The sequence below is a fragment of the Marmota flaviventris genome, chromosome 4, assembly GCF_047511675.1.
Source record: "Marmota flaviventris isolate mMarFla1 chromosome 4, mMarFla1.hap1, whole genome shotgun sequence".
NCBI classification, from domain to species: domain Eukaryota; kingdom Metazoa; phylum Chordata; class Mammalia; order Rodentia; family Sciuridae; genus Marmota; species Marmota flaviventris.
In genome coordinates this window covers 11,255,557-11,279,462 of record NC_092501.1, presented here as the reverse complement: position 1 = coordinate 11,279,462, position 23,906 = coordinate 11,255,557, and the positions used below count along the sequence as shown (strand labels likewise).

Below are 23,906 nucleotides of genomic sequence, written 5' to 3'. Positions count from 1 at the left end.
TAGCCAATGGCTGAGGTGCCACTGGGCAGCATTTTGCCCACCTGGACTGGGGCTGCTCTCTGGCCTCCCCATGGGGCTGACCGGGATGGTTCACAAGTGCACAGGGAAGCCAGTTTCCACAATTGCCAAAGTTCTGTGGAGTCTAGGTCACGGGGATTGGAAATGTGCTCTGAGAGCCTTGGGATCATCTTTATGTCATACCTCTGAGTCACCAAACTAGACTGGGACAAGGTTTATCTTCCTTCCCAGACTGGGTTCCTAGAAACCTCTGGGGTTAGGGGCCAGATGTACTCAGGATTCACTAGGGCAGAAGATAGTTCTTTGTGTGCCATGGTCCCAGAATGTGGAGATGTGCTAGATTTTTTGAAAAGGGAGAGAAAGGCCTGAGACCTTGGAACTCAAACGAGCACGCTGACTTTAGAGTCCCTGAGCTGAATTTCTCATGACTGTACTGAGTTTAATATTGGTGCCTGACGATGCCACACAAAAATACACACTGCTGTACTTGCCACTCTTAGCTTGCTGAGGAAGGTTGAAGTCACCCTGACGAGAGTCTGCCAGCATTCCTGAATGAACTCATTTGGGGAGGGCAGGCTGACATGCCACTGGTTCTAGAAACTTGAACTTGTAAGTAGGAAAAGAAAACTCCCAGACTATTTTTAAAATGAACTAAAGACTGTGTGACCACTTCTTTTTGGGACCTGGGCATCTATTCTCAATGGACTTTGAATGCTAGTTAAGCCTCCTCAACTAGTTAATAAATTAGGCTGATAGCATTTTCATCACTAAGCATCGTAAATAGCTAGAGTATCTTCAGTTGTCCAAGTTAGAGAAAGCATGGGTATCCAGAGCCAGGTCACTTGCCAGAGTTGGTGTTCCTTGGGCCTGTGTGGGGACTGGGTACAGCTGCCAGCAAGGCTCTTACTCATGTACATGTCTTGGCCTCTGTAGAATTGGGGGCCAAAACCTACTGAGAATCTACCAATGATCAGGGAGTTTGGCCTTGTATCCATCCAAGTACCCTTTAGAGAAGCAGTTAAGAGCACAAATGAATCAGAACCGGGCTCGAACCACAGCTTCACGTATGATAATCTTTGAGAGAGAAGTTTCAGATCCCTTTTCTTCTTGGATTCCTCATTTGTAAAACGGAGATAAATGATTAAATGAATTCAGAAATGCAAAGACCTGAAAGTGGGGCCTGGCAGAAGACAAGAGTTGACTTATTATCACCCCCATTTAACAGGTGAGAAACAGGAAGTGATGTGCTCACTTCACACCCAAGAGCAGAGACCGGATTTAAGTCCCGATCCACAAGGCATCGAAGGCCACCTTAGTCTCACCACAGTGCTCTGTAATCCTTAGTGCCCAGTGGGCTGCAGTGGCCAGGAGGGCCAGGACTATTAAAGTACCACAGAAATGTGAGAATAACCTCTTACCTCTTCCAAGCCTAGAGAGCATCTTTACATCCATTTCAAAATCCCACAGGGTTCTAACACATGAAGCAAATGACTTTGGGTTACTACAGATGGCCCCCAACTTTCAACTTTCTTTGACTTAGGATGGTCCAAAAGTGATACATGTTCAAGGAGACACCACACTTCAGTTCTGATCTTTTCCTGAGCTAGTAATCGGTGATACGGACGTCAAACCTGCTGCCGGGCAGGGCAGTGAGCGGCAGCTCCCCGCTGAGGGACACCACTGCTGCTCCACAGTGCGTTGTGCTGTGTCTGGTAGGTCAGGTGTGGTAGATGCATTTTCAATTTGTGGTCTTCTTTTTTTTTGTTGGGGGGTGCCAGAGATTGAACTTGGGCACTTGACACTGAGCCACCTCCCCAGCCCTATTTTGTATTTGATTTAGACGCAGGATCTCACTGAGTTGCTCTGCGCCTTGCTGAGGTTGGTTTTGAACTCATGATCCTCCTGCCTTAGCCTCCTGAGCCGCTGGGATTATAGGCATGCACCACCACGCCCAGCTCTTCATGGTCTTTTCAGTGTGATAGGTTTCTTGGGATGTAACCTGTTCTAAGTTGAGCATCCATAAGTGGTGGTGTCTACACTTAAAGCCCCATGCAGCCTGGATCCCCGGGCTTGGTTGCCAAGCTTTCTGCTGTGCCCTCTTCCTCCCTCCTCAATGCCGACCCCTTCCTCCAGCCCATTCCCACCAGTGATACCTGATGCCCTCCCTCCTTCCAGATTTTGCCCACCCTGAGATCTTGCAAACCCCTTCCTTGTTTGGACCTTCTGTTCCCTTTCAGAATTTGCCAAAATGCCCAGTGCCCTTTGGCCTATTTGCCAGCCTCCATTGTTTTCTCGATGCTTAAATGTCTTAGCCATTTCCTTGGCAAGACTGTAAGTGCCTGAGGGGCAGCAGGTCTGTCCTGACACCATATTCCCACAGTGTTGTCCAGACCTGGGGACATGGGTGCCCTGGATTCCCAGTGGGCTCTTTAAAGTCCCTTTGAGGGGCTGGGAATATAGCTCAGTGGTGGACTCCTGTTTAGCATCCCCACCACCACCCAAAAAAGGAAGAAAATAGTCCCTTTGATTCAAGATCTTATGATTCCAAGACTAAACAGATGTTTCTTCAGGAGATGGAAGTTAGGGCCAGCACTCCCTCCAGCTTCCTCTGGTAATCTCCTCCCTCCAGGCCTCTTCCCTGCCCCCCCACCCACCTCCACCATCTGTGAAAGGTGGGCTTCTCCACCTGGTCTGGGTGCTCTCAGGATTCTGCCAAGTGCACTCCTGTTACTGTGTGGTCTCTGTCCTTGGTATTTCTCCTCCAGCCAGCCAGGAAGCCGGGCCTGGGACTCCTCTGTGGGCTGTGCATTCCTGCAAACCCCCATGCGAGTGCGGCCTTCCTCTCGCTGCTCTGTAACCTTATACAAATGTGATCAGATGCCAACGGTCAGGATCCAGGGCTGCAGTTATTTTGGGATGTGCAGGAGCCTGTGGGAAAATGCTGGAACATGTCTTAGTCACTCAGGCAAATACCTCTCTTTCCGTGTTGCTGCATGTTTTGGGCTTTCTGGCCATACAGAAAGAGCCCCAGCAGGCACACACACCCTCTGCGGTCAGAGGGCCCTTCCTGAGTCTCTCCCTCTGTGGGCCACATCCTCCCTGCTGAGCGTGAAGGGGGAGAGCAGGGCTGGATTTAGCCCTTCAAGGCCCTAAACGTGGAAAAAATCGTGGCACCTCCCCCACACATAACTCAAACCAAAAATGTATTAATCCACAGGAGAAGCATAAAGAGGATCTGAAACTCCCATGTTACACTTTGTGCTTTTTTTTTTTTTTAATTAAAGATTAAATCTCTCTAGTTATGTGTGTGCATGCTTGGGTGTGTCTCTGCTTTCTTGATCCTCTAAGCTGTGGTCCAGCGCTGCCCAGTAAGAACTAAGGGGACACCAGATGCAGTGGCGCATGCCTGTAATCCCAGCTGCTCTGGAGGCTGAGGCCAGAGGATTGCAAGTTTAAAGTCAGCCTCAGCTACTTAGTGAAAACTTGTCTCAAAATAAAACATAAAAAACACGGGGATGTGGCTCAGTAGTTAAGGGTACCGGGGTTCATTTCCTGGTACCCAAAAAAATTTTTTTTAGATACTTTTATTTTGTTTATTTGTTTTTATGTGGTGCTGAGGATTGAACCCAGTGCCTCACATGTGCCAGGGCAAGTGCACTTCCACTGAGCCACAACCCCAGTCCTCTGGTACCAAACCAAACCAAACACAAAACAAAACAAAACACCAACCTAGTGGGAACCAAGAAGAGTTATGTAAGCCCCAGGGAAGGATGCTGAGCAGGGTGAGGGACAGGTGAGGGACAGGATCACAGAAGAGGGCAGCAGAAGCCAGCCATGTTCCTCATGTTCCCAAGAGTTCCCCAGCTTCCTCCTGCCAGACCCCGGTCACCTCTGGATCTTTGTTTCTGGTTCCCTGAGCACCAACCTTACGTGCTCAGTTGCCTCCAGGGTACCCAGGAAGGGGAGAGCTTGTCTGATGCCCTCCAGGCACCTAGAATTCAAATCCCAAGATTCCTTCCGTTCCCGACCACTGAGTCTGCTCTGCCAGCACAAGCCTTCCAAGGGTGCCATCTCAGAGGCCCCAGCAGGTGGGACACGCACCCTGTGTCGTAAGAGTTTTCCACTTTTCAAGAAAGGCCAGAAATCTGTTCCTGTGAAATCTCTCCTTTTTAAAAAATATTTTTAATATTTTAAAATATCAGACCCAACAAAACCCATCTGCAGGCCAGATTTGGCCTTGGGGCTGCCAATGAGCAAGTTCCAAGTCCCACTGTGCTGTAAATATTTAGTTCTGTCTCCACTTGCTCCTGGCTTTTCCTCTGCCCCATGAGTGTTGAGGGCGAGGACTGTGACTTGGGTTTCCTGGACTTTGACCACCCAACTTGAGGTGGAGAAATGTCAGCAGGCAGAGGGAGCATGGCTGCCAGCTCCCCACCCTCCATCTTGCTGAAACCCTTTTAATTCCCCACCCCCACCCAAGGCTTACCCGTCACTCAGCTCTTGCTAACAGCTCCCCGGAGCGTCAAGTTCCAAGTCCCTAGCCCCCACTCCCTTGTTCAGCTGGTGGCCTCCAGGATGGGGCCAGTGTCAGTGAAAAGGTTCAGATCTCACACTTGTCTTGACTGGGCATCCTCATTCATCCCTGGGGGGTTTAAAGGTGGAGGTAGAGTGGACTTCTCAATAACCTATGACCTTAGGCATTTGCAACTTTTAAGGCTTCCATTTTTGCCTTATTAACTGTGACAATATGAGTCCCTAGCTCCACATTTAATCTTGAGGACAATAACTTCCCCAAATATTCAGTGACTAAGAGTGTTGTTGCTACCATTCTCCCCTCACATGACACAGTGACCAGGAAAATGGGGCCAGAAAAAAAAAAAACAAGGTCTTGGTCCTTTAACTTCCAACCTCAAGCTGGTGTCCAGACAGTTCGGGTGAGAGGCCATCAGACTTCACTCCATTTCTTCTCTCCCTGCCATTGCTACCCATCTCTGCTACCTCCCTGCTCGAATCTAGATAACATCTTTTCTTTCTTTTAATTTGCAGATGGACACAATACCTTTATTTTATTTATTTTTTGAATGTGGTGCTGAGGATCAGACCCAGTGCCTCACACATGTTTAGCAAGCGCTCTACCACCGAGCCACAACCCCAGCTCCTGGATAACATCTTTTTACAGCATGGTGCAGGTAGGACACAGAAGACCCCTTTAAAGGACCTGCATCAGTGGGGTTTATGGCCATGATCTCTGAGCCGTGGAGCCCAGGAACACCCAGCCAGTTCTGGAAGGGAGCAGGAGCTGAGAAGGGCACAACCTGAGGGGCCAATGTTCCGCCAGAGCCTGGCCCTCCAGCTCTTCCTGAATCTGCACTTCTCTGTCCACTGGTAACTAGGATGTGGGACCAGGGCACAGGGTGCCATTGGGCAGGCACTCAGGGTGGCCATCACTGGCCTCAACTTCAGCAAAGGGAAACCAGGAAGCCGTGTAGCTTCCACAATGCGATATAGAAATAGGGGCTACAAGCACTGACTGTTGATGCCTGATAGTGGGGGCCCGACATGGGGTCACCCTCCAGGCCTCTCAACATTATGTACATGGAAAGGGGACTGAGAAGGACAGTCCAATCCTAAAAACAAGGACAAATGCTGCCCTTTACACATTTCCAATTTAAGGACATTTGATCTCAGGTGGCAGGTTTGGGCTGGCCAGAGAGAGCAGAGGGCCTTAAAGGCACATATGCTCAGCCTCACAGAACCCCGGATGCCCTGTGCCTCCCGCCCCTCTCCAACTGTGACAGGAAGGGTGTAATAATATCACGGCACCCGTGCTCAAACTTCCAGCAGAAAGGACTAGGTTGGAATCAGTCCTGTGGAAATCATCGTGGGCAAGCTCCAGGAATGTCTACACTGGCTCTCCATGAGCTCCAGCCTCTAGGAACGGCTTAGCTTCAGATGACCACTGCAGCATGGGACTCCAGGAACCAGTGCCGCCAGCTCTTAGGTTTGAAGGCAGTTGATGTTGGTTTATTCTGTTCTGGAGGACAAGGGTATATTTTAGCCTGCTTGCAGCTGTGTGAGGCAGAGCATTTCAGAAGGTCATAGAAAAATCTTTAGAGACAGTGGTGACCACATTGGTAGCTGTGCGATCACACCACCTCAGCTGAACTTCTTGTTGCCTACCTCCTTCAGACAGTCTCTCCCTGGAGAAAGCATCTGTGTATGTGGACCGTCTACTTATACTGGCTCCCCGTGGCTGCAGTGGTCTTTCTTCATATAGATACCTTTTAACTTGGTTTTCCACAGTTCTGTCTCATCCTCATATAAATGTATATTTTAAAAACATCGATCCTATGGAGATACAGTTCACCTACCACACAATGAACCACTTAAAGAGTATGATTTGCCAGTTGTGGTGGTGCACGCTTGTAATCCCAGCAACTCTGGAGGCTGAGGCAGGAAGATCACAAGTTCAAGGCCCGTCTCAGCACTTAGTGAGGCCTTGTCTCAAAATAAATAATATAAAAGGACTGCGAATATAGCTCAGTGATAAATAATAATAATAACAATAATAATAGTAGTGGTAAAGTGTACAATTCAGTGGTTGGTAGCATTTCACAGAATTCTGAAATCTTCACCACAATAATAGAACATTTTTATCACCTTCAAAATGAATTCATCCAGGTAACCTACCCTTTACCTCCAGCCCCTGGACAACTGCTAATCTATTTTCTATCTACAGATTTGCCTATTCTGGGTATTTATTGTTCTTTTAGGGAAAAAATTATTAACTGTCCACCAATAAGTAGTGAAAATTTTGTGTTGTGGATTCAGCAATGAACAGGTCAGGGATAAATACATCCATCCCCTACTTCCTAAAATTATTAGTGATGATGTCTTTCAAGTAACTGTTGTAAGTATTAATAATTATTTTTAAAAAGCCTCACAATAGGTCAGACTGATCTACTCCCACAAAAGGAAAATCTACCCCCAAAATTTAAAATATTTTTATGCTGAGTTGCCAAAACTAGAGAAGATAGTCAGATATCAGAGCAGTTAAACAGAAAGATCGTTTTAATCTAAACCATGGTTCACATGGTCATGGCTAAGCACTGCATTATCCTAAGAAAGCAAAATACTATACCCATCTAAAACAAATATCCAACAATTTACTTCTTTGGGCTTAACATTCAAATACCTGACTTGAAGGTTTATTGCAAAATCCGGTATGTGATGAATTAATGTCAAATTACCTTAAAGCATACAAAGGAGTATACAAAGGAAATAAATAAATGACTCATGTAACACATCTGATTGTAATACATCTGTGATTAGCTTCTTTCGTTTAACTCTCAATTTCAAGGTTCATATATATATTGTAACATGTTCAGTCCCTCCTTTGTTTTGATTGATAAATAATAGCTATTGTATAATATACTATAGTTTATTTAGCCATCCTTCTATTGGTAGGTAATGTAGGTTGCTTTCACCTTTTGGCTACTGTGAATAATGCTGCTATGAACTTTCATGTTTTTGGATGGGCATATGTTTTTGCTTCTCTGGGATAAATATATATGAATGGAATTTCTGGGTCACTCTTGGGACTCTAAATGAGGCAAGAGAACTGGTAGCTAGTTTGATATGCTTCAACCAACACATATAGTCAGGGCCTCTAATTATTCTAGTGAATTGCTAGAACTCCTACATGTCCTTATTAGCAAGAAGTCTAGTGCCTCCATCCGAAGAATTCTTCCTTCCTCCCTGAGTTGACCAAGGACCCAGAGCTCACTCTGTCAGGTCCGTGGGAGTCAATCCTGCTGCAGGTGCCAGCCAGAGAGAGGTTCGTCCACCAGCGGTGCTGTGGAAGCACTCAGTGTTGCAACTGAAATCTGGCCCTTCCTTTCTTCTTTCTTGTCTTTCTGAACCGCAGGCTCAGGCTCTGTACAAGTGAAGGTGTTCAGAGACCAGGTCTGGATCCCTTAGGCCACCATCTGGGGCCACATTCCAGGCTCCAGTTCAAAGCTCTTTTGGACCACAATGGTACATTGGGCAGTTGGATCCAGAACTTCTTCCTCGGCCATGCCATACGCTGGAACCAGCATGTACTCCCCAGGAAGACTGAGGCAGAGACTTGAGCCAGGCGTAGTAAACATAACCTTTCCGGTTCATCAGGATGCAAACTCGCACACCTATGAGTATAAGCAAATAAAAACTTTACTTAGTCTAGAATATGGCTGCTGAGAGAGGGTAGAGAGTGTGCAGAATGCGTTCTGCTAACAGAGGAGCTTGCAAATCCTCGGTACTTGACAAGTGGAAAACCCAGGAAGGGCCCCGAGAAGCTCCCTCCGGATGCGCATGACTTTCCCTTTCCTCCCAGGTGTGACACAAAGGAGGTGCTTACCTCCATAACAGGACCCTTCAGAACATCTTCAACTGTCCAGAGCCTGAGCCAACTGTATGGAATACAGCTGAATGCAGCCAACTAACCTTTACCTGTGGGCTTCAGGTATGTCCTCCCATGAACTCCCATTAACTCCTGTCCTCTCCCACCCTAAGACCACACCCCTGCTCTCGGGTCCAGACTTCCCTTGTAGTTTCCCTTGGGGCTGTTGGTGATGATCTTTCTTCCATTCCAATAAGTTCTCCTTTCTTGGAATTCCAAGAACAAAGGCCGGGATCCTGAGACTTTGCCCCAGGAGCTTCTGAACTGTTTATCTCCCTTCTCCCTAGCAACCAGCTTTGCTTGTCAAGAGGCCTTAGGAACACCGAGCTTCATCAACCTGTTAAAAATTTTATGCCACTTTCCCTTTCCCCTCAACTATGTAATGTTTTGAACAGCCAACAATAAAAAATTTTAAAAAAATTAAAAAAAATAAAAATTTTATGCCACTTTCTACTCAGAGCAACGAGTATCCACTTGTCCAATGTTTTCACAACTAAAAGAATCACACAACAGCTCTTGTCTGAATAATGGAAGTCCTAAGATGACTTTGTCTGCACCCTTCGACAGAAGCAGTTGACAGTAGATGCCCAATGACAAGGAAAATGTGGGGAGATTATTTTGACTAATTATTGGGTCACAAACTCTTTCTGACAAAAAATATAGAGAGAGATAATTTATATATAAAATAATTTATATTATATATATTATACGCGCGCACACACACATACATACACACATACACACACTTCAGGATTTAAAACTCCTAAAAACATGGTAACTCTTCCATTTTAATGTCTTTTCTTCCATGCTAAGCATCAAATCCAGGGCCTTGCAGTGCTAGGCAAGTGCTCCACCTCCGAGCTATATCCCAACCCTCCATTTTTATGTTTTGTTCATTGTATTTCACATTAGCGATCAAGATATCAGAAGATGTATAGTTTAAAAATAAAATGACATTTTATAATCATTACATGGACAAGTTTTCCTTCCTTCCTTCCTTTCTTTCTTTCTCTTTGTCTTTCCTTTTGGTACTGAGCTACATTCCTGGCCTTTTTCATTTTTTATTTTGAGACAAGTTCTTGCTAAATTGCCCAAATTAGCCTTGAATTTGTAATCCTCCTGCCTCAGGACACTGGGATTACAGGTGTGCGCCACTGCAACTGTTTGTATGCACAGTTTTGGGTTTATTTTTTTCTTTTTTGTAGATGACCCAATATCTTTTTATTTATTTATTTATTTTTTTGTGGTGCTGAGGATCGAACCCAGGGCCTCATGTGTGTGAGGCAAGCGCTCTACCACTGAGTTACAAACCCAGTCCCTTGTGTGGACAGTTTTAAGGATGAAGTTTCAAGTTAGAAGGACAGAAAGAGACCTTAGAGAGGGTGGCAATTGTGTGCATGAGCAAGCACTGGGTCCCCAAAATAATTGGTATAGAATGACTAGTATAAAATGAAAATGGTTGACTTTGGATACATATTATATTTTTGATGATCCACTGGAATGAGAAACTCATCTTTTTTTTTTTTTTTTTTTTTAAATAGATAGCTTTTTACAAGGCTTTACCTAAGCTGTTTGGTGGCTTGAAATCTTCAGGAGGGTTGATTTACAACTACAGATTAAAGCTCTCTGTGGCCTTGGTAAACTGTGGCTGTTTAATTGGGCTCTGGAGTCCTACGATCTGAGCTCTTCATTTCAGCTTCCCTAGGAACTCAAGCCGCTTCCTCCCGGATTCATGAAATTTCGTTTTATTTCTATGGTTCTCAGTGAACAACCGCCTGTCGGTCATTAACCTCTAAGCCGAGGGACTTCCCCTCTCTGACCAGTAGGAGGCGCATCGTGATTGCTCCTTCTTTGTTCACCCCAGCCCAGAAAATTCCTTTCCCGCTTTCTCAGGAAGCCATTCTTGGGAGGGTGACTCCATTTTAGAAGGAATCACCCGAAGAATGACTTCTTTCATTATTTTACATTTCTTATAACACAGTGATGCTTTAGCAAAGACCAAGGCTTTGCCGGAAAACCAAGCCGAGGACCCAAGCCTCCAACTGTGCTGCTCTAGTCAGGTATTTATCCCAGCTGGTTAGAACCCAGCTGTGCATTCCTTCACTTTTCCATTCTATGAATAAATGAGGCACCCCATTTTCTGAAATTGGGGAGGTTTGTGATTCAGAAATAATCTAATTTGCAAACTGATTAGAATTCTATTCTAATAATGGAAGCTGACCACACCCACTTGAGACTGGGCTCAGGCAATACTTTGCTGGTTTTCCATAAAGTAAACCAGACTCTGGGGAAATAGGCAAATGTTGTCAGCATTTTAATGTCAGCCTTATTCTTTCCTAAGGAGTGGGATTGAATAACGTTCTCAGGGAAAAATAGGATTTCTGGAATGAGACTGCACAATTTCCCCTTTGTATAAAGAAAGGAAAAATTAAAGACTGGGTGTATTTGATTCTTAGATAATTGAAGAGGATCCCCCCCCCACACACACACACGCACATACACACACACACATACATATACACACACACACACACACACCCAGCTCTTGGTGAGGGGAGTAATTATGGGAAATGGGTGTACCATCAACACTCATCCTCTTGGGACATGCCCTGCTCCTCTCCAAGCAGAAGGGCAAAGACTGGGCAGAGGAGAAGTTCCATCGATGTCATGGTAGGGCCCCAAGCCTGCACTTGAGAGGTTCAAGAATGCACTGACAGGCAACCTCTTCCTTCAGTGCAGAGGGGCAGCCTCCCTCAAGGCAGACTGGAAGATGAACCTTTCTATCAAGAACTGCTAGAAAAGCCTGCAAAACATGCAAGATGTATTTGAAGGTGACCTGCCAAGTGGTGAGGATTTAAGGGCCAAGACCCTGGGGAGAAGGGTTAGCAGAGCTTTCACTTCGAGGCATTTGCCCACCTCAAGAGTCAGAGAAGCTTCCAGCAGAACAATTGGAGTTCAAGGCCACCTAAGAGGAAGAGCAAGTAATGACCTCAGGCTTTCAGCCGGGACTTTTCAAGTGCTGCACCAAAGGAGTGGGGGGTGAAAATAGAGATTTAAGCTACCATCAGCATAATGTTTGATTGGCTTAAGGCCAGGTTTTTCCTCCTTGGTGCTACTGCTAGTGACATCAGAGAACAGAAAATTCTGTTGTGAACTGTCCTTCACATTGTAGGATATTTAGCAGCATCCCTGGTCTCTAGCCACTAGATGCCACTAGCATATTCCCTTCCCCATGTTCTGACGACCAAAACCGTATTTAGACAGTGCCAACTGTCCCCTTTTTTTTTGTTTATTTTTTAATTTTGAGTCAGGGTCTTGCTAAATTGCCCTGGCTGGCCTCAAACTTGTAATGCTCTCCTGCCTCAGCCTCTCAAGTGGCTGGGATTCCAGTTGTGTGCCAGGTGCCCACTAATCCCCTCTGGTTGAAAACCACTGGATTAATGACATCTGCCAGACTGTAAACTGCTTGTCAGAAGCAAGGCTAAATCTTTTCATCATTCAGATTCACAAATTCTATCTGTAATTTTCCCGGTGTGATGTCTAGCACCTGATCAAATAACTTAAAATGCGTGACAACATGGACACAAATAAAAAGGGGAGTGGACAATAATAGTGGGAGATTTTAGGCCACTCTTTTCAGGAGCTGATAGAATAAGCAGGCAAAACAAACAAACAAACAAAAATCCCAGGGTTTGGGTGAAGGGTGAGCCAAGAAGAGGAGAGGCTGAGAAAAAGCATAGGGCATCCGGTTTAGTTGCAGGAAAGGGGGTGAGGAGGAAGGGGGCAGAGAGGGCAGACAGGCAGAAACGGGGACAGAAGGATATGTTTGTGGGCACCCTCTTTCTGGAGGCCTTGTTCCAGGACCTCTCCATTAGGGACAGTGCAGGGGAATTGTGTGAGTGCCACATTTCTTTGGCTCCTGAGAGATCCTCTGTGAGATCCACCTGGACCTTGGGTACATGGTTTGATTTGGCAAAGACGAGTAAAGGCAGGCAAAGGGGTGGTGAGCACTCTCTGGTCCACTTGGGAGGGACCCTCCTAGAGAACTGCAGCACTTTCCTCCGTTGCCATGGAGACACCACCAGGCACCACCAGTCGTAGAGCATCTCATGGTCTAAGGACAGTTTCCAAATTGAGAGATGATAGGACTAATATTTGGTTCCTGTCTCTACTCTCTGCCTGATACTTTAGCCCAAAGTACTTCAGACACTATACAGGTGGAATGGACACCTACTATGTGGCAGACATTATTTCAGTTGTTGCAAAGAAATAGAGAGCATCAGTCCCGGATGTGGAGATGGATAAGACTTATCCTTTGTCTGCAAAGAGCACCCCTCTGTGGAGGAAGGGGAGGGGTGGGTGAGTGGAATTAAATGATAAGCTGGTCATTCCAGTGGTTGCTCGGTACTGTGCGACAGATCATGATTGTCTAATAAGATACAGATGTAATTGGGGCTTTAGGAGCAGTTCACAGGACTGGGGGGAGGTGGTGTGAGGAGAGATTGCAGAATTGAAAGAGGATCTTGTGGGAAACAGTTCTGATGAACAAAATCCTGTCAGGGAGAAAGTATGATATAGTCAGAAATTTTTTTTTTGGTGGTGCTGGGGATGAACCCAGGGCCTTGAGCATGCCAGGCCAGCACTCTTCCACTGAGCTGCATCCCCAGCCCATTTTATTTTACTCAGTGGTTATTGTTGAGTGCCTACGCTATGCCAGGCACTATGCTAGCAGCAGATGCTACTCCACTAGCAAGACTCCCTCCCCTCCCTCCCTCCCACAGATTGCTTAGGTTCTATCTAGTAGCACTGATGAAAAGGAAAGAGGTAAGCACAGGTCCCTGATCAGGGACATTCTAATAGGGAGCTGTCTGAATAGCTGGAGCATAAAGCACATGCAAAAATAGCGGTGGGAAATATGCCTGTCAGGTTTCACGGGGGTTATTTTGTCCTTGAAGCTCAAGGTGAAGCCTTTTGCCAAATATGATTGGTAAGAGGGAGCTTCTGAAATCTATTGATCAGGGAAGTGGCATGTTACACACATAAATACATTAGGAAGGACCCTGTCTTGCCCTTGACTCTTGTCTTCACGGGGGCCAAATTGGAGGTCAAGGTGGAGAGTACAGCAGCATGCATATGGGCAGGAGGACGGATTTTAGCCCAGAGTTCAAGCTTGTGGGATATGGAGGCACCCATCTGTATCTGTCCTTGCCTGACCCCCCACTGCCTGAGAAGATCAGACACCTGGCCTGACAGATGGCCAGAGCTCAGCAGCCGATACCCTGCCTGGGTGGACAATTTCTTAGCTGTTATGTTTCAGGCCATTTCTTTCCAGATTATTTCCCTTGGTCTCTCGGGTTCTATTTCTTATAGCATCATCACTATGGACTTTTTCTTTTCTTTCTTTTTTCTAAAGGACTTTGGAGGTATTTGGTGTAGACTTATTCTTTATTGGGTGTGGATATCAATGTCCGGAGAGGTGAGGTGACTTCGCCACAGGTGATGGCTGATCTCAGAATAAGCCTGATCAATGCCAGCTTGATCATTGCCAGCTTCTTCTGTTAACAGAGGAACCTCAGCTTTGCTTTGAGAAACCTCTGATCCTCCCTCAAATGGCTCAGATGGGGCTGCACCCTCCCCTCCCTAGACCATCTCTCAGTCCACACTTCAGCTCTGTGATTTTGTGTCTTTCTCTGGAACTCTTCATCTGGTAGAATATTCCAGAGCTTTCACCATGCAAAGAAAGCCTGCCCCCAAATAAAGTCAACCAGAGAACACAGTTGAGAGAGGGAGAGAGGGAGACTGTGTCCTCACAATATGATTTGAACTGCTGGATTCAACCAGATATGTAGAATATTGTTTTAGTCCGTTTTCTGTTTCTGTAACAAAACACAGGAGGATGGGGACCTTATGAAATAGTGAGGCTTATTTAGCTCACAGTTTTGAAGGCTGAAAGTCTAAGATCAGTCAGTCCCATTGCTGCAGTCTCTGGCAAGGGCTCTCTAGCTGTCACAACAACAGGATGGAGGAGCAGAAAGGAAAGTGGTCACATGCATAAGAGGCAAAGTGTGTAGGATGGCCTCACTTTATAACAACCCATGATAGCTAACTCACTGTGCAAGACCAGTATTAATCTCTTCTGAGATTGAGGGCTGTGCCCCATGACCTGAATACCTTGCAGTGGGCCGCACCTCTGAGTGTGGTTCCACCATCTCTCAATGTTGCCACACTGGGGACTAAGCTTCCAGCTTGTCAGCCTTTGGAACCCAAACCATACCTGAACCATCACAGATACCCAGCCTTGGACTTTTCAGTGTGTGGACCAATGTGTTTTAAAATTTGTTTCATGTTGTGCTTTGGTTAACTGTGATCATCTGAATCAATACACTGCTGACTCACATTCCTTCTCTTTCTGACTCACAAGTGTTAATCCTTGGTTTATTTAGCAGGGTCACTTGAGTCTGTGACACAACCCCCACCACCACCACCTTGAATCACTGCCACCTGCTGTGGGGACTCTTCTTGCAAGATGGTGTGTGTCAATGGAGTGTGAATGAGGTCATCAGCCCTGTGCAGCAACATGGAGAGGAGGCTTGGTTTCTGAGGCCTGGGGCCCGCACTTTACCACGGATCTTGATGGAATTCTATAGTGACATCAACGTTAACAGAACAGAAACAATGGTTCAAATGAGAAACTCGCCAGTGTAGCTCAGGTTTTGTCTCTCTTTTTCAAGTATGTACAGGTACATATATGCAGAGATATATTATACATATGCATGTATACATGTACACATGATTAAACAGATTATGCATATATATTTATGTACAATATATGTATATTTTAATGTATATTTTAAATATATATTTTAAAAGTAATATACTTGCCAGTAATATACTCATAGCTGTTATCCCAGCGACTCAGGAAGCTGAGACATGAACATTGCAAATTCAAGGCCAATCTCAGCAACTTAGCAAGACCCTAACTCAATAAATAAATAAATAAGCTTGGGCTGTAGCTCAGTGGTAAAGCACCTCTGGGTTCAATCCCAAAACAAACAAAAAACCCCACCAAAACCCCAAAGTAATATATATATTTCCATTGCAGAAAATCAAGGCGGCAAGAAAACATGTAAAGAAAAAAATTCTTTTTTTATTTTTTGGTCCTGGGGATTGAACTCAGGGGCACTCAACCACTGAGCCACATCCTCAGCCCTGTTTTGTATTTTATTTAGAGATAGGGTCTCACTGAGTTGCTTAGCATCTTGCTTTTGCTGAGGCTGGTTTTGAATTCGAGATGCTCCTATCTCAGCCTCCGGAGCTGCTGGGATTACAGGCGTGAGCCACCACACCCAGCTGAAAAAAAAATTCTTCTATAATATTAACACCCCAGGATTATGGTTAATACTATATAATTTTCCCTTTGTTCTTTTTTATATGCACATATACTTTATATCAGGTCATATTCCATTTTAAGTATTGTTAAATGAGAAACATACTTTAGAGAGGACTTAACAGGATTTATGTTCATAAGTATGTAGACGTCACATGGGTCCATCTGTGTATGTCATATGTGAATACTCAGGTCTGAGAAATACATCAAATTATAAACAGATTTTCCCTCTGGAAATGAAATACAGAAACTTGGACTTTGAAATTCTTTTTTCTTATTTTCTTTTTCTTTTTTCCTTATACTTGGGATTGAACCCAGGATGCCTTATCACTGAGCTATAGTCCCAGAGCTTTCTCATGTTTTATTTTGAGACAGTATCTCACTAAGTGCTAAGGATCTAAGTTGTTGAGGCTGGTCTTGAACTTACAACTCCTCTTCCTTAGGTTTCAATGGAGTTGAATGAGGTCCTTAGGTTTCCAAGTTGCTGGGATTATAGGAATGTACCACCAAGCCTGGCACTGACTTTGAAATTTCTACTTTTTGATATACTTTGAAGGGAAACTGTTGGTTTTATGGTTGGATATGAGATGTCTCACAAAAAGCTCACATGGAAATGGAGGAAAGTTCTGAGGTAAAGTGATTATATTATGAGAGCTAAAACCTAATCAGTGGGTTAATCCATTTGATGGATTAATAATTTGAGTAGATTACTGGGTGGTAGCTATAGGCAGGTGAAGCGTGGCTGGAGGAAGTAGGACCAGGGGTTATGTTTTTGTCTCTGGCTCCTGGCTCAGTTTCCTAGCTGCCATGAGTCAAGCAGATTTCCTCTGTCACTCCTTTCTGCCGTGATGTTCTGACTCATCCTGGGCCATGGAGCCATCTGATCATGGACTGAACCTCTGAAACCATGAGCCGAAATAACATTTTTCTTCTCTAAGTTGTTCTCAGTGTATTTTGGCCACAGCAGTGAAAAGCTGATTGATACTATGGGTTTCCTTTGGAATCAGAATAAATAAAGTTGCAAATTTTCTAACATCAATCCTTCATTCCTTGTTTACTATCATGTTCACACATGAAAATTGCCATTTGTTCCCCAAATGCATTTGTTAAACCAGAGGTTGTCATTTTGAAGTGAACTGTATCATAGAGCACAGATAACCAAAAGAATACAACTAAAAGTAGACAGAACATAGCCAGTTCCATCTTTGAAGCTGTACGTCACATCCAGGGGTCAAATGCCTCCTGGAAGTGACTTGGCAAGTCTGAAAGGCATCTGACATGATTTATCATGCACTGAAACCAACTGCTGTCAGCCTAATTAGAGAGACATGGTCAATTAAGACAGAGCAGGAGTCAGTGCGGCTCCTGTCTGACCAGGGAAGTACCAACAGAAGAGGCAGCCGAGAGGAGACCCACTCTGCTAGCGAGACCCCAATGCACTGGGGTCGATATTTGAGGACAATGCATCAGCCACCTCTTCTGAGTGCCCGGATTATCAGTTGTCCAGCTCTCTTGGGTCCATCTCCTCCCTCTCTCTTGATTTATCTCTGGCAGCATTACAATCTCTTTAAGTGGCTCTTATCAGTCCATGGTTGCTGCCCCATTTCTCTCTTCTCTCTAGAAACCAAACTGCATAAATAAAAAAAAGAAAAAGAAAGAAAGAAAAACTAACTGCTTGACGGAGCTGTCCACACCCACTGCCTCTACTTCCTCCTTCCTGTTCTGCTTGAGTTTCTTTGGCATGGAGACCCACTGGGCTGGTTCAGGGGAGCTGTTTCTTGGAAGGAGGCACTTGCAGTCCTGTGCAAATCTCAACAAGAGGATGAAGAATGGTTGTCCTCATGGGAACTTCCAGGGAGCTCCTCCCTCCCATCAAGATCAGAGGCTCATCACCTCTCCTCTCCTCTCCCCAGGCCTCCTCTCCATTGTCTCTTTCTCTGCTTTTCTCTGATGGTCTCTCTCTACTTAGTCATCTAGTACATCCCATAATAATCAGTCCAGCTCCAGTCCACCTCAGGACTTGAGCCCAACTCAGCAGACAGATGCCCAAGAGAGATGGAACCTAATTAGCCCAGTAACTTCTTCCAGGGAGGAGACAAGTCGGTCACTGGCCTCATGACCATGGGGTCCATGCCCACACACTGTGGCTGTTTATGGCCATGGGATCAGGAAGAGGGCAGCCTGCCCTAGAAGGGACTGTGGAGGGGGAGACATATCTGTATGCCTTTTATTCACTCCCTGACCCAAGGCAGTCGACTTTGTTCAGCAGCCCGGAAGCCGCTCTCGCTACGGTCATAAGCAGCGTCTTTGTCGTTGAGTCCGATGGTCAGCATTCATTTCTTTCTGGGTATGAATGTTCAGTGGCTTTCTAAACTCTTGACCCTTTTTCTATAATTTTCACAAAATTTATTCACCTTTGCTATTGTTTTCAAAATCACCATTATTATTATTACTAGTAGTAGCAGTAGTAGTAGTATTTGTGGTGCTGGGGATGAACCCAGGGCCTTGTGCGGGCTAGGCAGATGCTCAGCCAGCCCCAGTCCTACATTCCTAGTTCACCCTGTTTTTCTGGCTGTTCCTTTCCCGCCTGTCTTCTGGGCTCCGTTTTCTGTGTCTCTGCTTTCTCCTTTGGTCTTCCTCTGGGTCCAGATTTTCCTTTCTTTTCCAGAGTCCTTCCTCCTATGCAGGACCTACCCAGGTAGCCTCATTCTCCCCATGGCCTCAGTCACCTGCTCTGTACTGACAGGTTCCAACTTGATATGTCTACTCGCCTCCTCCCAGACCTCTTTATTTATTTATTTATTTTGGAGGGGGCTACTGGGGATATAACCCAGAGGCAATTTACCACTGAGCTACATCCGTACCAGCCTTTTAAGTTTTTTTTTTTTTTTTTACTTTGAGACAGGGTTGCTTAGGGACTTGCTATGTTGCTGAGACTGGCCTTGAACTTTCGATCCTCCTCTCTCAGCTTCCCCAGCCACTGGGATTATAGGCATGTACCACGGCACCTAGCCTCCCAGACCTTTTAACCAACTGTCCAGGTCTACCTAGATGTCCCACAGGCACCTCAAAGTCACAGTATGCTCAGTTGAAATCACCACCTTCCCCCTCAAATTTTCTTCTCTCCCGATATTCCTTATTTCAACAGATGGCACCACCCACCTGCTCTAGCCATGCCCAGTGCCTATCCCTCTCTCTCTTCACACCCAAGCACCAAACATAAAAGACTTGATGATAATTTCCTCATGTGTCATATACCCAGTGTTCTACTTTCTTGTGCTTTGCTTTTTAAAAATTATTTATCTAATTTTATTTTGAGACAAGATCTCCCTAAATTGCCAAGGCTAACCTTGAACTTATGATCCTTCTGCCTCAGCCTCCTGAGTCACTGGGACGACAGGGTGAGCCACTCCAGTTCCCAGTGTTCCACTAAGTATCTCTTTATCTTTTCTCTTCCCCTCCTGATACTGTCATCTTTCCTGGGATCATCTAAACAGCCTCCTAACTTGGCTCCCAACCTTCAGTTTTCCAACCCCCCAATCCAGTTGCCCATGGGACACAGAGTGTTCTTTTCCTTCCTCCTTTTAAAAAGAAATTTAGGTAGCTGGGCGCAGTGGTGCACGCTTATAATCCCAGAGGCTGAGACAGGAGGATCATGATTTCAAAGCCAGTCTCAGCAAAGCGAGGTGCTAAGCAACTCAGTGAAAACTTGTTTCTAAATAAAATACAAAACAGGGCTGGGGATGTGGTTTAGTGGTCAGGTGTCCCCAGGGTTCAATCCCTGGTACAAAAAAAAAAAAAAAGAAAGAAAGAAATGAAGTTTTAGTAATTTTATGTATACACATTCTGCCCACATCCTGTGTGGGGACGGAGTGGGTAACTGCAGAGGTGTGGACTGGCGAATGCTTTATTTTTTCTTTTTTATAAATTTTTTAAGAGAGAGAGAGGAGAGAGAGAGAATAGCAAGAATAGCGGTACACACCAAAGGGAATCAGTAAGGAGCTTCTCTAGGAAAACAAGATGAGAGTAGGGAAAACAGGTTGTTTGGTGCTTGACAGGTTATACCCAAATCATGGCTGCATTTTACTTGGGGCTGTGAGCTAAGGCAGGGCGCCAGTATGATCTTTCTCTAACCAGGGAATTTCACCCAGGAGTTTCCAGAAAAGCAGCTTCCCTGAATTACTGGCTCAAAAAAATCCATAGTTCATACACAGCTTCCAACATACATAGACTCAAACTACTATTTACAAAAGTGTTGGCAGGACTGTTTCAATATAAATATATGATTTTGTACCTTTTTATTTTTTTATCATGCAGAACTTTGAACAACATTAAAGAAGACAGAGTATTATATAGTATTCCTATTCCCCCCGCCCCAATAACCAGCAACCCAGGCCAGACCTATCCCACTCCTATCCCAATCCACCCTGCTCTTATGTAATATTTTGAAGCAAATCCCATGTACCCTATCATTTCATTTATAAATATCATATAATGCTATTATCATAACTAAAAGAACAATAATTCTTTAATATCATTAAATACTAACATCTATAGTTCTGATTCTCTCACGAATGTCACAAGTATATAAAAAAATATCTAAATTCCATAGTTTGTGATTGGTTGCTGTGCCTTTAAATGTTTCTTCTTTTATAATATCTTTATTTTATTTATTTATTTTTATATGGTGCTGAGGATCGAACCCAGTGCCTCACATGTGCTAGGCAGGTGCCCTACCACTGAGCCACAACCTCAGCCCCAAATGCTTCTTAATCCATGGTTTCTCCTTATCCCTTTTATAGTTCTTTTCCTTGCAATTTATTTGCTGAGAGAAAAGCAAACAAATGTGCTGTTAATAGTTTTCCACAGAGCTGGGTTTTGTCCCTGTGGTATATCATTTAATAAGGACTTCAGTTTTCTGTATTTCCTATATGTTAGCAGATTTTTTTTTTTTTAAGTAACATCATTAGAATAGACACTTAATATGCCTGCCTTTAAGGTTAACTGGTTTTCTTAGAACCTTAAACTCCCTGGACAAGTAGAGGTTTCTAAATTTGATTATGTTCTTCTCTACTTAAAATCTTCATTTTTCTTGGAGTCCAAAGGAGTGAAGGTGATTATTCTTTGACTACCCTGATTGGCCAAGGTGTGAGCATGTGACCCAGCTGGGCCATTCAGAGCCCTTCCCAGCTTTTTCAGCTGAATCTCCTAGGAATCTTTTAGTGTGGGCTAACCCAAGTCATGTGAGGCTTCGCCCATTCCACTTGAAATTCTCTGTTTCCATGAAAGGACTTTTTTTTTTTTGTCCTGGGGATTAAGCCTGGGGATACTATACCACTGAGCTACTACACCTTCAGCCTTTTTAAAATTTTTATTTTGAGACAGGGTCTTGCTAAATTGACCATGCTAGCCTTGAACTGGTGAGCCTCCTGCTTCAGCCTCCCAAATGGCTAGGATTACAGGCCCCTGCCACCTGGCTGGACTTCCTAAAGGGACCCTGGCAGCACAACTATAGATTTGCTAAAAATACACAAGCCCATGAAGAAATCCAGACACAAAAGCCACATGTTATATGATTCCATTTATGTGAAATATCTGGAATAGCATAGGCATTTACCTAGAGGAAGAGAGTGGATGGGTGCTTGCCAGGCACTGGGAGTACATTGCAAGGGGCAATGGGAGCAATGCATAATGGGCCTGGGGTTTCTTTTTGGGGTGATCAAAATATTCTGGAATTAGTGGTGATGGTTGCACAATTTTGTGAGTATACTAAAATCACTGAATTATTCACTTCAAAAAGGTGAATTGTATAGCATGTGAAACACATCTCAAAAAAAGAATAAAATCATAAGCCCATATTTTTCCTAGAACCAGTTAATTCTAAAACTCTGGTTGGGACCCAGGCATTGAAAAGTCTGTACAGCTACTGCAGGTGATTCTCAAAAAATCAGCCAGGCTTGACAACCATTGTTGGTATGACATGGCTACTTTCTCTCTTCAAGGAGAAGTTCAGGTTTGGGCAGGGAGGTTTTAGCAGCTTATTTAACTTGTATCTGCCTCTCTCTGGCTCTTGCTCTTTGCCCTCCCTTTCTCAGCTCAGTTCAGTGGGGAGGGTATCAAGAAGCCCAGTTAAGATTATAGCCATGGGGAGGGAGGCGGAAAGGGAGAGGGGGACATGGGGGGATTAAATAGAACAAATTTTGTATTGTACATGCATGAATATATCACAGTGAATCCCTTCATTATGCACAAATAAAATAAAAGGTTAAAAAAAGAGTATAGTCATAATCAGTCTCTGTTGTGAATGGAATTGTGTCCCTGCATTTCTATGTTGAAGCCCTAACCTTCACTATGACTATATTTAGGCATAATCTTTGTACCTTCCTCTCAATTCTGCTGTGAACTTTAAAAATCTTCTTTCTTAAAAAAGTTTTTTTTTTTTTTAAGGTAATTAAGTTAAAATGAGGTCATAAGGATGAGGCTTTAGTCTTGTGGTAGAGCATGTGCTTAGCACATGTGAGGCCCTGGGTTCAATATCCAGTACCACCTCCATCTCCACCATCACCACCACCAACAACAAAACAAAACAAACAAACAATTAATTAAGGAAGAGGCACAATAGATGCACCACACAGGGAAAAGGCCATCAGCAAACCAGGGAGAGACCCCTGAGGAGAAACTTAACTGGCTTCACATTGATCTAGGATTTCTAGCCTCCATAACCATGACAGAAAATGAATTCTTGTTGTTTAAGCCACCAGTATTGTGGTGTTTTGTTATGGCAATCCTCGCAGATTAATAAGCCTAAGCTTATTAGTGAGAAATGGGGAACTATTACTTTTTTAAAGCAGAGCCTTTGTTCTAGCATAACTGACATGCTAATGATATATAGAAGTTTCTTTTCTATAAAATGAAAATGGTAAGACTTATTTTTCAGATATTAGATTTGGCAAGTCTAGAAGATGAATAAAATCTTCAGTGCAGCTTCTTCTGTAAAAAAGCAAGAGGTAGGCAATCAGATAATTTTGTCCTATCATTTCTAATTATTATGGATCCTGTTCCTTTTTATTGTGTTATTACATTGTCTAGCAAAAAAGGCAGAATGCTATCAGAGATGACAGACTTCCTTTCCTGTTCCCTCACCTAATGAGAATGCCTTTGGCATTTCATGGATGAATACCATGTTTGCTGTTAGATTCAGATGATACCTTTCTTCAAATTAGTCAGTTTTGAAAAACCATCCTGTACCTGCCCACCTGTCTAGACACCCTTCCGGTTGTTTCCCCCGCACACTGGCTACATGGCAGACAAAAGAAACTCAGGATCTTTTGTGCACCATGTCTTTGTATTTCCTCCTCTTTATTCCAGGAACATCCTCCCCAACTTTCAAATATCTCTCAGCTTAAAGAGAACCAGGTAAAATTGTAGTTTCTTTTAGTCAGAGAACAAAAGGAAGAAGGTTCCTGCTTCTCTTCCCATTTGGAAGGATATCAGAGAAAATGCCTCCATTACCCTTCTCCTTCCTTTTAATTGCTCTCTCCCAGTTGAGAGGTGACCCCTCTGCTTGTACCACTCCCATCACTGGGTAGGGTAACTGTTCTTAAAGGCAAGGCCCCAGAGTTCCACCTTCTTTCATTTCCTGTGCTCAGGGTGCTCCTGTGTATTTGGCCCACCCTGTGGCAGGGCACCCCATTGGGGGAGAGAGATGGGGAACTGTTATTCTTTTTATTCCCAGTTTCTCCACTGTGACAGGATGGGTGGGTCCGATGACCTTCGTTCTGGGAGTTCTACTATTCAGTTCAGTGAAGAGGCAGGAGGACTAGGTCTCCCTTAGGCCTGGGGTTTAAGCTATTTTCAAATCCATTTCTTACCAAAGCTTTGCATTATGATATAGAGTTCCTTGGACATACTTCTATTGGTATGAATCCTAGTGGGTGAGGGATCCCTAGACCCTTAACCCTGGCACTATGAGCTCTCCTCAGACATCTTCTAGATAAATGAATGAACTGACGCATGCATCCCAGGCTTTCTCCTCTGTAATAACAGCTGTTGTTCACCGGG

The 23,906-nt window shown here is 44.4% G+C and overlaps 1 long non-coding RNA gene across 2 annotated transcripts in view; it reads right to left on the bottom strand.

Annotated features, from left to right (window-relative positions):
* Window positions 1–7,071: 7,071 nt before the first annotated feature.
* Window positions 7,072–23,906, bottom strand: part of LOC114088688 (uncharacterized) — a 70,980-nt gene continuing 54,145 nt past the window's right edge. For both annotated transcript variants that reach the window (XR_004618579.2, XR_011707280.1), the window contains one exon: window positions 7,072–8,204. This is a non-coding gene — a long non-coding RNA (uncharacterized lncRNA). The remainder of the gene's footprint in view (window positions 8,205–23,906) is intronic.